The following is a 14,531-nucleotide window of genomic DNA, read 5'->3' as shown; positions in this document are numbered from 1 at the left end:
TATTGTATACTCTTGATAGAATTAAGATAAATATCAGGACTGCTATTTTTCCATCTTCCTGAATATTTATGATTAGTAATATATTATTTTTCAAGAAATATTTTTAAAGTATTTTATGTTTTTTGGGTATTTAATTGAGGTTACATATGTATTAAATAATTATATAATATATTTTAATATGGTAGTATTACTTATATGAAATAGATATAAAATAATCATATATTAAATACATATTATATGTAAAGTTAAAATGTGATAAAGTGTAATAAGCATAATTATGTAAATACTAAATATATTTTATATTATATACAAATATATATTTTAACTTTAATTAAACCAATGTGTCTAAAGTAATATGTATTTCTAAAATAAAATATATATGACCATATTTAAATGTAGTATAGATATATATACATTATTAATTTCAATTATTTTACACATGTACTTAGTAATACATTGCAGTTGCATCACCCTGAAGATGTATATTTGCACTATTTTCACATAATGGAACTACCACTCTTCCATCATGGTACCCTATGTAGTAGTAACTATTCCTTTGCTTCCCCTTTTTCATCCATCTCTCCAACCTCCCTCTCGTCTGGCAACCATTAATTTGTTCTCTGTATCTATGTGTTTCTGTTTCATTTGTTTATTTATTTTGTTTTTTAGATTTCACATATAAGTGAAATCATATAGTATTTGTCTTTCTGTGTCTGACTTATTTCACTTAGCGTAATTCCCTCTAGGTCCATCCATGGTGTTACAAGTAGCAAGATTTTATTCTTGCTGAGTAATATTCTGGATGAGTAACATTCCACTGCACATACGTACCACCTCTTCTTTATTCACTCTTTTATTTATGGACATTTAGGTTGCTTCTTTATCTTGGCTATTGTAAATAATGCTGCAATGAACACAGAGGTGTATATATCTTTTCAAATTAGTGTTTTTGCTTTCTAATAAACACCAAGAAGTGGAATTCTTGAGTTATATGATAGTTCTATTATAATTTTTTTTAGAAATTTCCATATTATTTTTCATGGTGGCTGCAACAATATGCAATCTCACCAATAATGCACAAGCGGTCCCTTTTCTCCACATCCTCACCGACACTTGTTGGTTGATTTATTGATGATAGTCATTCTGACAGGTGTGAGGTGATAGCTCATCATGGTTTTAATTTGCCTTTTTCTGTTGGTTAGTACTTGCTCTCTGCCAGACACTACATAGCAGTGAATAAAAGACAATGACCCTTTCCTAATGGAGCTTAAATTTGAGGAGTACATAGATAATAAACACATAAGTATATAATATAACATTAGATAGGGATAAGTACTTTGAAGTAAAATAAAGCAGATAATGAACACAGAATGAGATATGAGTCAGATGTTTTTATTAAGATAAGAAAGGACTTTCTTATGAAGTGCCATTTTAACATACATCTGAATAAAATGTGAATTGGTGCTATGCTAATATTTGGGAGAAGAGTGGAAGAAAAGAACAAGCTCAGAACTCTGAAGCAGGTGTTTGCTTGGTGCACTCAAACAGTTATAAGAACTGCTGTTTTGACTGAAATGATGTGAACAAGGGAAATAGAAATAATCCAGGGAGACTGGGGGTGCAAATTCATACAATGAGATAGCCATTTGAAGGTCATCTTATATTATCCTATATGTTATAAAAAAATATTGGAAGAGTTTAATGGAGAAATGATCTGATAAGATTGACATATTCAAAAGGTCTTTCAGATTATATAGAGGAAACTGTAGCTAGAAAAGCATGAGTTCATGGAGATAAGCTGGCAATAATAGTAATCCAGGCAACAAAGTTTATCAACTGAAACACATGACTGAAGAGCAAGAAAATCTACTGATACATTTAATATGAGACAAAAGGATGGTTCAAGGATGCCATAAGATTTTGGGAAAATAGGTGACAGGTAGAGAAGAGCAGATTTGGAGGTAGAAATGTGTACTTTAGCTCTGGCTAAGTAATATTTAGATACTTATTAGTTATCTAAGTGGAGATGTCAGGCAGTTACTTGGATATATGATTCAAGATTTCAAGAGAGCGATCAGAACAAAATTTGGAATTTATTAAAGTATGGATGGTACATAAACTTAAAAGAATGAATGAGATCACCTAGGGAAAGATGCAAAGAAGGTGCCAAGAACAGAGAAAAAGCACAACAACATTTAGAAATTAGAAATAAGAGGGTATTGTAAATAAGACTGAAAAGGAGCCAAGTATATTGGAAAACCAGGACAGTGAGGTGGACTGGAGATCAAATGCAGAGAGTGTTTAAAGAACTAGGTAGTAGCCAGCTATAATAATTACCATTGAGAATTTAATATAATGAAGATTGAGAATTGACCCATGGAATCTGTCACTGTGAAAGTTGCCAATGATCTTGTCAAGACCTGTTTCAGAAGAATTTGGGGGATAAAAGTTTGATTGAAGTGTTTTTTTTAGTTAAGAATAGAATTTAGAAGTTATAGTTTGTTCCTACAGCACAAAGGATTATTTTGTGCCCTCCTCAAATATATACTGCCTTGTACTCATTGAGATGCTTTCTTCCTGTGAAAAACATCTTTACCTAATGTCATTCACTACTATACCTCTAGTTCTTGGAATATCGCCAGTTACATAAATGTTTTTTGAATGAAGGTATCAAGAGTATGAATGTAAGTTTCTTAATTCCCTTTTATTAATTGAGAAATCAGAATATGGGTAAAGTTGATAAGACCGAATTAAGTAGAAATTTGAACTAAATATTTTTCAATTTTCCATCATATAGGAAATTATATAATTCTGCTGCCCATTTCTTGATTATCTTCTAGGAGCTAAGAGTGATTTATCTTTCCTTTGAGTTGGACTTTCAAGTTACTAATAAGAATATAAAAAAATATTTATAGCTTCTCATGCCACTGTGCCAATAGAGATATCAATAAGCTTAAATTTATAGCTCCGGTTTAATGACAAATTTTTTATTTTTGGAATGAGATGTCAAAAGAGTGGCTTGATTTTTATAACCTCTAATGAAGGAAAGAAGTGATTAACAAGACTTCAGTCAGTGCTTTTATAAAGTTTTCAGTTTTATAATCACATGTGAAACCCATTTTATTACACGGCTTGGACTTTTGTGAATGCTAGAAACCTTACAGAAAATATTTGGTTCTATTCCCCTCTAATTTTACTTTGTTTCTGCATTGAACTCCTCTACTGCCTAGAAATTTTTCTGACATCGTGGATATATTTGGCAGGTTTCAGATTGTTTTATATGAAGACCTTAGGATTTCTGCCATGAATGTTTGTCAGCCAGATTTAAAAAAAAAAAAATCAGGTTGGGAGAGAAAACCTATATATTGTGGTATTAAAAATATTTTTACCTTCAAGGATATCTGCATGTATTTTGATACCCATATAGAATTTTATTTTCTACTGTAACCACATTTAACAAGCACGAATCATGAGATATCAATAAAGAAAACTTTATTATTCTTTCCCACTGACCATTTAAAATGTATTTAGTAGAGAAAGTTTTTATTACAACAGTGCTAGAAAATTGTAGGATGAATCATGACTTTTTAAAACTTTTTTATTAAAGTTTAATTTCCATATAACATTATATTAGTTTCAGGTGTACAGTTTAGTGATTTGATATTTGTATAAATTGTGAAATGTTCACCACAATAAGTCTGGTTAACATCCATTACTCTACAAAGTTAAACATTTTGTTTTCTTGAAATGAAAAATTTTAAGGTTTATTCTCCTAACAATTTTTAAATATACAATATAATATTATTAACTATAGTCACCATGCTGTATGGAAACATGACTTTTATGATTACGCTCAGGTAATAAAAACAAGTTGCAATTAAGTAATTAAAATCTCTAGTTTCATTAATTAATCATACCAAAATCTTCTCTACTCTCCTCCAATGAGCCATATGTATGTAGGACATGTTTTTGCTCAGGTGGGATATAATGAAGGTTGTAGACGGTTACCTCTTCCTCTCACTTGAATTATCATGAATTTTTCACCCCTCTAGAGTTGAGAATATGGGTAGAAATTAATTTGAAGTAAAGACTTCTTTGACTTTGTAGTAACATAAGATGGCCTCGAACACTCTAAGGAAGGATTTAAACCTGATTTTCATGTAACACATATTACGAGTTTGTATAGACTCCCTACTATTCCCTTCCACCTGTAACTTCCATTTCATAAACAATTAAGATTTTTTTTAACTCTAGCTGCTGCTCTTTCCTCACTAACTTAGAGGAATTTGCTCATTCTTCTTTGTCAACTGAAGATCTTTGGATATCGACCGTAAAATCTTTCTTATGTGACTTATCTCAGTTCATGGGAAATACAGTTTGCTATGCCATTGGTAATGCTACTTCCTAAAAAATACTTTTCTCTCTCACTCCCTTCTCTCCCTTTTGCCCTCCTTCCCTCTCTCAGTTCTCCTCTCTCCTTCTCACCACCATCTTCCATATTACCATGTGCCAAGAGTGGTAGAATCTAGTCTTAGATTCTTCAGGTACAAGATGAAAGGGTCCCACAGAATGTGGGAAACAGGTGCTACTCTGAATTGTCTCACTGTTGCCCTTCTCATGAGGTTTGAGATGAAGGTCACACACTCCTTTCTTTCCTGTGAATGCTGAAACCCACAACAAAGGAGCTACTTTCTACAGATATATTTTCTTTTAATTCCCTTCCCACGCAAAATCTCTTTTTAATGCTTTGTATATGCGTAAAGTGAATGAGAGAATTTAAGTCATCAAAATAGTTCTAATTATTTTCTTTATTACTCTACATATTGGTTCACATCCCATTTCATTTTGATATTTTATATGTAATACATCTCAGGCACCAGTTGAAACTCAATTTAACATTGTGTAACATTATCATGATAATTCTCATATTTATGGTGTGCTTAACCAATCACTTGAATGCTATAGAATAGAGCTGTGCTATGCTTGATTGCAATTCATGCTACCATCCTTCTTATGTATCTTCAATTACATTGTATTTTAAAGTAATATTGTTTTATGTTTAACTTAACTTTATTTTTATAATTTTCAATTATTTAAACATTTTAAATGTAAATATGGACATTTTAAGTCCTTAAACAACTAGGAATTACTGATATAAGGTATATAAGCAAAGCATATAAACATGATACTCCAAGAAATTATTATAATTTTACTTCATTAATTCCAATAGTATTCATTAATATGTATGACACATTATGTATCTAAATTCTAATTCTGGTGTTACTGCTCCTAAGCAGGAAGACATGACTCTTTCCCAGGAAGCTTTTCCCCATGCTGCTATTCCACTTTTAAAATGTATGATTTAATGTGTTACAGTGGAAAAAGATAGTTCTCGTGAAGCTTCCATCACTTTGTGAACATTGCTTAATGGTATAAAAATCAGAATAGAATCTCTACAGTGAAGGGAACAAAAGTCCAAGGAGAATATGAACTATTTTCCATCTTTATGTAGATATTACTCATTCTCAAAAAATTGTCATTTCTATGAGGCTGTGGATTTCATAATAAACTCATTTTACTTGAGATAAGAACAAGTTTGGGCATTGCCCTTGGATAAGGTTAATCAGCCTGTTTGTCATTGTTACTAGTTTGATTTTTTTTGATACTTTTAGCAAATAATTTGTTTTCCTATAATATATTTTATGGTGACGATAACTCTAACAAACTAAATCTGTACTTTGCTGGAGAAGAATTTCCTAGTTTACAAAAAGCATTATTCTCTCTTTGGCATAGACATAAACTGAGATTGATCCCCCCAAGTAGGAAGTGTAGCTATTTCAACTAGAATATTTTTTCTGCAAAAGAAAGGATTTATTAGTAAAAATTTGACTAAAATCTTTAATAATTATGATATTCTACATTCTGGCCTTTTTGTACATACTAAACATAAACAATGTGAGCTACTAATTTGTTCTGTGTGTGTTTTTTGTTAATGCAATTGCAAGTTTATTAAACAACGGTATATGGCAGATACGAGTATTTAGGATTCTTGAAAGTAAATTGGAATATTTTTAATGAGTATGAAAATTACATTCACTTTAGATGATAAGAAGACAAATGAAATAGCACCTAAATGAAATGGTTTCTAAAATCATGCTTTTAACAAAATTAGAAAATGATTGAATTATGAAACACAGGCAGCAATAGTCACTAATCTTAAAGTGCTGTCAGTCTGTGACCAAATGAATCATTTAAAAAAATGTAAATTCTATACTTTTAAAAGGATCATTTAACATATATGCTTTCGCAAGCTGATGCACTTAAACTTTAAAGGAATTTAAATAAAAAGGTGCAATTATTTTTAAGTGGCTAGATTTGTCAACTTTTGAATTCTTACAGAATATGAATCATATTAATGATTTTGTTTTTGAATATAAAACCTGTTTTTTGCTAATTTTTGACTTTGTTCTTAAAGAAAAATGATAAGTAATGTAATAAATAATGAGCTTTTCTCCCTGGTAACAGCTTCAACTTGTCAATTATTGATTATTCCCTAGTATTATGTGCCAAATACATTTTAGGCAATACTTAATAAAATTCTCCTAAGTGACCCATTGTACTAAATATTGAAAACATAAAAGTAAGTAGTTTTCATCACTGAGGGGGAACTACTTAATTATTGGGCTGTCAATCAAAGTTATTATTGGGTCAATGGAGATATGCGTTTGGTACTAGGGATGCAAAGATGTGAATGCAAACACAGCGGGATACGGGTACCTTCTCATTCTTGAATTCTTTTTACCTTTTCTAATTTTACAAAATTGCATAGTTTTTTAATCTTAATATTTATATATTAATACATATCATGTCTTAATTGATATTTATAAGAATATTTACAATAAATAAAAAATATTGCTACTTTATTATTTTAAAGGAAATGATAATTCATGCAAAGAAATTTATTAAAAATATACTCTTCCTTTCAGAGACGTTAAAGACAATAGTCTGATATTTAAGTTATCAGTTTAAGCAATTTTACATGCAGCTGTAGTCAAGGAGAGAAGTCATTTTATCGACACACAGGATAACTTATTCCTTTCTCAAGTTGGTGAGGAATTTCAGAATAGAGCTCTAAAATCCAACCTCACATATAATTATCCTACACACATTGTTAGCACTTAAAATTCTTCAATGTCTGATAAATTGTCCTTCAGGTAAAAGATGAAGCCTGATTCTTCATACATATAGGCATCATAATTATCTTCCTCATATGTTTCAGTTTTATAAATACGTTTAGTTGTTCCCAATACCCATATATCTCTAGATGCCCAGTTAAATTGCTAAAGGGATTTACATACAGGATCTCTGGTTAGAACTATGCTGTAAAACTTACTTTGATTTATGTTTCAGTCTAGAATAAATAATTTCCTTTTAAATACACAGACAGCTTCAGGGTATAAGAGTGTTGGGAGAAGAAAACGGGAACATTTTCTCTAGATTTTCCTTGCTTGTGACAGTCAAGACTTATTTTTTCTTTGTTCTAAATTTTAAATAACAGCTGAATTAGATTTAATTCCAAATTTTAAACTTCTTTTAAAAGAGTAGAAAACAATCAATATGCAAAAGAGATTAATGATCTAGTACCTTTAGATATGTCCTGCTTCAAGTTCATATGATGGTGCAATTTGGTTAGTTTAATTTAAAGGATGCTCTGGGGAGAAGTTTTGAAGTGTTGCAAACTCTCTCCTTCAAGATCAATGTTGATGAACCCTAGTAAATGAAAGAGGAGCATGCAAAGGATAACAAAAATGACAAAATATTAGAAACCTTTAAGTAAGTGAAAGATATTGTGAACTAGTCTGTGGCGGGAGGAGTGAGGGGCAGGAAGAGTGTTCATGGCTGCAACCTGGGGTGAAACACATCTAGGGGCAGCAGTGAGAGTATTGTGTGAAGGGAGTTCTTGTAGATTGTTTCCCTCCATTTCCCCATGCCACCATTGTCTTCTAATCATAATTTCCTACCTCTTTACCACAGAAATTGAAACAGGCCTCCTATCTAGAACGTATCAGGCAAGATAAAATCTTGCTGGGATGAACAATTTTTAAAAGGATTTGAAAGTTATCACACTGACTTAAGTTCTTGTTCCATAAATGCATTAGGTTGTAAACCAATATCGCCTTCAAGGATATCGGTTTACAACCTGAGGTGACCGTTTCCTTCCAATTCTTCATATTCTAAAAATTTAATAATGAATACTTAAACAGAGAAATTGTAGGAGTAAAAGCGAAGAGATGTGATCCTCACTGGGTCTGTGGTGGCTAGGGGTCCTCATTGTAAGATTGTCTCCACTCTCCAGCTCAGCTGGGAGGATAAGATTTGTGCCTAGCTTTATCCTTTCCTCAATATATTTTATATTATTAGAGTGACCGATTGAGTGGTGTGCTGGAACCAGTTTGCACCTATTTCTGATAGCCAACTGTGAACCTCATCTCCTTAATCTGAATTCAGCCATGACACTTCTGTAACTTTATATCGGCATGGTGGGAGTATTTAATGATAGAAATTGAAAAATAACTCAACTCACACTTTTTTAAAAAAGATTGTTGGCTTACCAGAATACTGCTATATTAGAGAAAAGAACACTAAGGCTTAGTGTCTCTTATAAACATAGAGGCAAATCATATTGTTAAAATTTAATAAAAGCCTACAATATATACAGAGGACAACAAATCATGATTTATTGGCACTTATCCAAAGAATGCAAGTTGGTTAACATTTAAAAATCAAGTAATATAATTTACCATGGTTACGAACTAAGAAAAGGAATAACCATTTGATCATATATATTACAAATGCAGAAACAGCATTGGTAAAATTCAACATCCATTCCTGCTAAAGTCTCAATGAGTTAGAAAGTGAAGAGAATTTCCTCAAAGTGATAAAGGGCATCTGAAATCTTTCTCCTAAGATCAGGAACAGTGAAAGAATGCCAGTGCCCACCAATTCTTTCCACGATCGTGGTGGAATAATAAGTGCAAGAGAAGAAATAAAAACCAGATAGGAAAGGGAAAATTTGGAAAGGGATATGAAAAACCTTTTAGATATTTATTGTAATGGATATTATTACTATCTTGATTATGGTGATCACATGTCAAAGCCTATCAAGATATATAATTTAAATATATTTTGTTTCTTATATGTCAATTACATATCAATAAAACTGCTAAAAAATTGAGATATCAATTTATGCCCACTAGCCTGACAAGAAGTTAGAAAACTGGATAATGCGAACTCTTGTTTTGAACTCGGGACATAGTAACTTTCAAGTACTGCTCTTTCCAGGAGGAAAATCTGGTAGTTCTTTATTAAATAATATGGACATACTCTCTGTAACACAACAGTTCTGCTGGGTATTTGTATGAACAAGGATGCAGATTGCATTGTTGTTTGTTGTGGCAGAAGGTCAGATGTAGTGCAGGTATCTATCATCTCTGCAGGAGTACTTAAGAAAATGTGACTGATGCACACAGTTGAATACCACATTGCATTTGGAAGCAGGAGACTTGATGAATATGTTAACATAGAATGGAGTGAAACAAACAAACAAACAAAAACAACCAAAAGCAACAGACTGGATGAACTTAGAAATACAGTGTAGAATGAAACAAACAAACCAAAAAATATTGCAAATTATTACGCAGGACCATTTGTGTTAGTAAAATTTTATTAAACTAAGAAAGGACATATATTTTAGCATAATACATACCAACAGACGGAGGCACATATAACACATTGACATGGTTGCCTAATTGAGGTGACTAGGGATCAGGGAATAATAAATGGAGAAAAAAATGCATAAATAAATAAATAAATTTAAAAAACAAAAAATGATGATGTCTTGAACAAATTAATGTTACAATGCCCCATGAACTACATAATTTACTCAATTCTTTATATGTACGTTAACAATAATAATTAAAATATTAATATTACATGTTCAGGAACTATTGGTATTGCAGACATAGTCAAAGCCATTATAAATCAACTAATTGTATATTAACATAGTTTCACTGGTCCCATCTGATTTCATATTCTAGTTGTTTCAAAACCCCAGGACTGGCAGGGCAGATGAGTTCACAGCATGGTGCAGTAAATAGAGGTGTGTGAATAGTTCTTAAGGGGACTTAGAATAGCTCAATTGGCCTTCTGTTAGGGAAACAGCCTGGGATGAGACAAGGTCTTGTACAGACACCATTAATGAGATTAACAACCCATTCTGGAATTCCTCAAGGTGTTTCTATACCCAGTCCAATACACATTTCTTTTATTAAGGATCCAGATGCAAGAGAGAAAATCCTTCAAACAAGAATTGTGCCTAGGGAAGGGGCTACAAATCAAAGAAGCTGGGGAATTCAGAACAACAGGCCTTTCTGCAGTTTCCCCAGGTGATTGCCAGGACAGTGGGAAGATTAGAAAGAGCCAAGTGAGATTCTAACTCAGTTGGGTTGTGCCAAGCTCACAAAAAGGCTGAGGAAATGGAAAAGGAAAGGAGCTTTTGGTCTTTTTTTTCATTGGCTAGATGAAAACTCTGACAATTGGGTGTAGATTTTTTGCTACTATGTCACAGCTATCATTGAATAGTCTCAGTTAAATCCCAAGGGACATATTGAGTTATTCAGGAACAGTGATGGTCAGTCAGGAGCATTTGGCATTCAGAACTTCTGGCAAAATGTCCTTTCTTTCACCTCCTTCTCTACCTGCGAATGTCTTTGATAAAGAGGATAAAGGACTGAGCTTCTTTACAAAAGTCTCTCCCTCTAGGAATCTTGTAAAAAGTAAAACCTTGTATATTGTCAGTGATATGATGGCTACAAAAACAAAGACGATGGAATCGATGCCAAAGGCTTTAGAATAGGAGTAAAATGATATTGAAGGAGGAGGATTGTGGAATTAAGAAAAAAGTCTATTTTAATGAATTTCTCTGGAAAATTAGCTAAAATATAATAAGGAGTATGGAAAACTTATTAAAAAGGATCTAAGCCAGAGTGTTGGGTATGTCTCACTCAAGTTTTTAAATGGCGAGTAAGTATGCTATGAAATATAAGCATTAAATCTCTTTCCTTGCAAGCAACAGTATCCTGAACACTTCAAAAGGTATGAATGTTTTGAAAGCCTATTATTGTTTACAATTATCCAGAGAGGTCAGAGAGTACAATATACTTAGGGGTGAATAAGACTTACTAACAAAAAATTTCCATTGGAAAATTTAAGTGAATTTTTCCCTTCATAAATAGTCTCTTAAAATATATGAGTGAGTATGGCAAATACAGTGATTTATATGAGCAAAGATATATTAGAAATCTAAAAACCTTAATGTGTATCATTGCCAGGTTGCTTCTTATACTATAGTGAAATGGTCTTGGAACAACTTAACTTTATGTATATTATATATTTTATATATAACATATATATTTTATACATATAATTATATATATATATAGTTGTTACAAGTCACTCATTTTTGTTTTCAGGCATATGTTTGTTTTATAAGCGTCCAGTCTTGTTTGATTAGAACTAACAGATGCAAATTCTTGGGATTAAAATGAACAGGACTACCTAAATGACAATCTGAAACCTCCGGAGAATAGTGCGTTTCTATGAACTTTTATCAAAAATTCAAGTTATGAGGAATTATATTTTGATTTATTTTGAGTTGAGGCTATAAAACCTGAGCCGAGATGGCAAATGGGACAAATTCCTCCTGCTTTCTTGGGCTGTTTTACTTGTGTGTATTTTAATGCAATTTTCTTTCTGTGCATAAATACAAAACACTGAATTTATAACACAGTTTAAGATTTAAGAGGGAAATATGAGAAGATTAAGAATTCTCTTCTCCCCTAAGTGTCTTATTATCGTATTGGCACTCTTTCTTTTCATTTTTTTTGTTTTTGGGCATTTGAATCACAATGCCTCCTCTACACCTGATATAGAGGTTCTTTCTGTTTTCTGAATAACATATAATAGTCCACAATCTCCAAACAGTGCTTTCTACTTTTCACATGAGCTGGCTAAGATGTACCTTATATATCTGTATATGTACCAAACTATTATTTTAGCAACAATAATTAAAAATATTAAATTGGTCAAATGTAAATAAGGATTTTTTTTTTTAATATTCTTCAAGCAAAAAAGTGATGCTTATAGTTCTGGTTATTATTTTTGGAAATTTATATTAGGGGTATTAAGAAAACAAATCGAATTACCAATCTTCAAGTTTTAGCCTACATTTTCAGGTGATAGATGGATATTTTAGCTTTTTAATAAGACTGGGATAAAACAAATACCTATTATAAAGAGGCAACTTGAGGGTCTTAAACACAGTTATGAAAAGAAAAATATTTTTTAATGTTTCTTTGGAATTATTCAAGCAGCTCCTGCCACTTTGCTCCAGGAATAAAATGGTACATTCTTCTAATTAAAAGGTCTATATATAAACGCATTAATTATTTTGGTTAGGTGACTTTTTGTGCCACCATCTAAGAACCTCAACATAATTTAGGTTAAATCTGCAACCAGTTCACTACTTTTTCTTCCTCTATTTCTGTTTAATAGGTTTTTCATAATTGAAGTATCCATGAAATTTCTCTGTCGATTATGATTATGATTATATCTTACCACCTCTATGTAGTGATTCTAATAAGGTTATTTCTTGCATGTGCTATAATAAGAGCCAGTTCACTGCGAGCAACATTTTGAAGCTTCAGTATAAAACATTCTGTAATTACCTTGTAATTATTTACTTCATCATAGCAATTACTAATTTTTTTAAAGCATATAAAACTGTCAATTGCTATGTAAGAGAGTTTTTAAAAAATATAACGCCTTTAGCTGATATACTGTGTGTATGTCTATTTATATCTACATATATACATATATCTATATACAGTAAGTCCTCACTTAATGTCGACAATAGGTTTGGTGACTTTAAGCAAAATGAGTAGCGAAACCAATTTTACCATAGACTGATTGATATAAACAGAGTTAAGTTCCTCTAGCATCTCATCAACATTATAATGAAACATCATTGAACAATAAAACATTATTTGAGGACATGCTCTATAGATATATAGATATATAGTCTTTATTCCTTTGCTTCTAAGGAAATGGGGCATGTTATTGTTATTGTTTTATTTACTGCTGTAGCTCCACATTTTAAACAATTCCTGGCATTTAATAATATGGTGTATTCATGGATATCTAATTAATTATTTAACTAACTATAGCGTCCTTCAGTAATAGTTATGGGAAATGACAAAGTTAAGTTTGATGGTAACAAAATGAGAGGTACTAGCTTAGTTTCCCCAACCTAAGATTGATGAGATATCCATGCTAAATAGGAAGGAAGAGAAAGAGGAGAAGGGATTGGAGGAGAACAAATAAGCAGTGGAGGAGAACTTTTCTATAATGGGATCAAAGATCCCTAAGGTACCTGACTGTTTCAGACTTACCCACGTCCCTCTTCCAGGGAAAACTCGATGTCATAGTTGCTGAATGTTTCATGTGGGAGCTCTGCGTAGTCTGTAGCATATAACTCTGGGAGCATTTCTTAATTTCCACAGGCCTCACTTTTTTCAGTGGCAAAATAGTGATAATGATAGGTCCTACCCCCTAAATGCTACTGTGACAATTATATAAAAGAGGAAAGTACTTAGTACAGTAGTTATCATGAAGAGACTGCTCAAAAAATGACTAGATAGATCGATAGATTTACTGGGCAGCTTTAATACAAATAGATCAGTAAATCATGCAAATCAGGAAATGTATGGGAGATTTAAAAAGGAGTAATAGAATTCCTAAAAGACAGGAAGAACATGATGACAAAGTATAATGGAGATCTACAAAAACACTTAGTGAGCAATTGTGCATATCCTCAGCACCATAGTGGAGCCTGGCCTACCCATTTAGAGTTAAAGGAAAATAAGTGCAGCTCTCATGAAGGCAGGCAATCACCAGGGCAGTGATTTTGGCCCAGAGTGATTGAAATGAACAAAGTGGGGACTAGAGTTGTATATTTATGTTTTAAAGTTATGAACATGATGCTATTCAATATGCTAGACTTTATTCTAAGCACTTTAGAGCTAAGATTCCATTTCATTTCATATAATCCTATGAATTACCATTATTATTGGTATCCCTGTTTTACAAATGAAAAAACTGAAGTACAGAGGAATAAAATGACTTTCCCAGGGCCACATAGCTAGTGACAAGAGGGGCTGAGGTTGGAAGTCTATTTAGCTAGAGAATCCAGAGTCTCTATGATACTGCTGTGCAGGTTCTGTTCCTGAGCTCCAAATATCATGACTGGTTTTCTAGGCCAGAAGCAATTACAATTGGTAATGAATTACATTGTATTGCTTCAAACTTTATTTTTGCCTCTCATCGCTGAGTTTAGAGGTAGTGTTCAGAAGGTGATTGCAGATTAAAGGCCAGGAGTCTCAGGTGTGTGGAGAGTATGTTTCGAGAATCTGTAA

This window comes from Pteropus medius, unplaced genomic scaffold (assembly GCF_902729225.1).
Source record: "Pteropus medius unplaced genomic scaffold, Ma_sr-lr_union100, whole genome shotgun sequence".
NCBI classification, from domain to species: domain Eukaryota; kingdom Metazoa; phylum Chordata; class Mammalia; order Chiroptera; family Pteropodidae; genus Pteropus; species Pteropus medius.
This window is presented reverse-complemented; position numbering follows the sequence as displayed.